The 1,246-nt window shown below is 34.6% G+C and overlaps 1 protein-coding gene across 1 annotated transcript in view; it reads right to left on the bottom strand.

Annotated features, from left to right (window-relative positions):
* The window catches only part of rbm41 (RNA binding motif protein 41), a 10,757-nt gene that overhangs the window by 8,768 nt on the left and 743 nt on the right, over positions 1 to 1,246 (bottom strand). The gene's annotated exons all lie outside the window — the stretch shown is intronic.

The following is a 1,246-nucleotide window of genomic DNA, read 5'->3' on the forward strand; positions in this document are numbered from 1 at the left end:
GAAGAAGTAGTATTATTTTTTTTAGACTTTAGAAACTCAGAAGCTGATCAAATATCGGGTTAAATATCGGTGGGGTGGCCGATGTCCGGTATTCAGTTTTAAGGCCGATACCGATAGGGGGCCGATTATATCGTCCCTAATTATATCCATATTTACGACAGAAATGTCAGCAAATCTGAAGGAGCTTAAGTAGCTCTATAAAGAAGCAAAATAACCAGGAGTCGGATCAGTTTACATTGGGTGCTGTTGACGAAAACATGTGAAAGAAATTGATCGGACACTATGCAACTTTATTTGGAAAAACAAAACTCATTACATTAAAAAAAATCTGGTTTAATGAATAGTTATAATACAGGAGGTCTTAACTCTGTCGACTTTACGACAATTAATACACTCAAAGTGAGCTGGATTAAAAACCACACGTCGCTCTAAGATTTCTCTTAAGTTTGTGTTGCGATCAGTTGTAACATTGACCGTATTCATGTCGCTCTCTCTAATTTTCATAAACAAGCCCTTTTGTCCTGATCACTGGTTTTAAAACATAATTTTTTTGTCTGTTTTTGCCATTTTTAGATTCCTATAAGCCCAAAACAGTTTGTTTTTGACGCTATTCAGCCAGATGTTATAAAGTTCTTTAAAGTTCAGACTCCTCTGTTCTCTGAAGGCCAAAGACCTTTATCTGATCCAACTGATACTTATGTAGTTATGCTATGATTTCAACCCAAATCTCCTAAAACAAACATATTTGCACTTTATTCCAAATAAGCTTCATCTCAGTTCCTGATGTCATTTCATTCTGGTCTCAGAGGGATGCTGGAACAAAACCTGGTCTCTACCTGATAAATATTTACCAGTAAACCAGGTTAAAGAGGTTTATTTTAAGATCCTTCACCGCTGTTACCCAGTAAAGTCATTTCTGATTAAATATAAAAAAGAGATTAATACCACTTTCACTTTCTGCAACATTTACTGAGTCTCTCACCTGTTCTGCTTCTGTGAGTCCACCAGGTGTCTATGGCAAGCTATTTGTCACTTCATTCTGGACAATATTTATGACAGATTTTAACTTTATTTTAAAGATGTTTTATTTGGAATCCCAAAATATGAAAAGTGAACTTTCTGACCGTTTCTTCTAATATAATATTTTGCAGCTGTTGGGCAAGTTTTATATCCACAAATGTAAATTTATTATGATTAAACCCTCATGAATCTCTTTTTTAAAGGAAGAGACTATTTATTTTCTACA

This window comes from Cyprinodon variegatus, unplaced genomic scaffold, assembly GCF_000732505.1.
Source record: "Cyprinodon variegatus isolate N-32 unplaced genomic scaffold, C_variegatus-1.0 Scaffold328, whole genome shotgun sequence".
Lineage (NCBI taxonomy): Eukaryota > Metazoa > Chordata > Actinopteri > Cyprinodontiformes > Cyprinodontidae > Cyprinodon > Cyprinodon variegatus.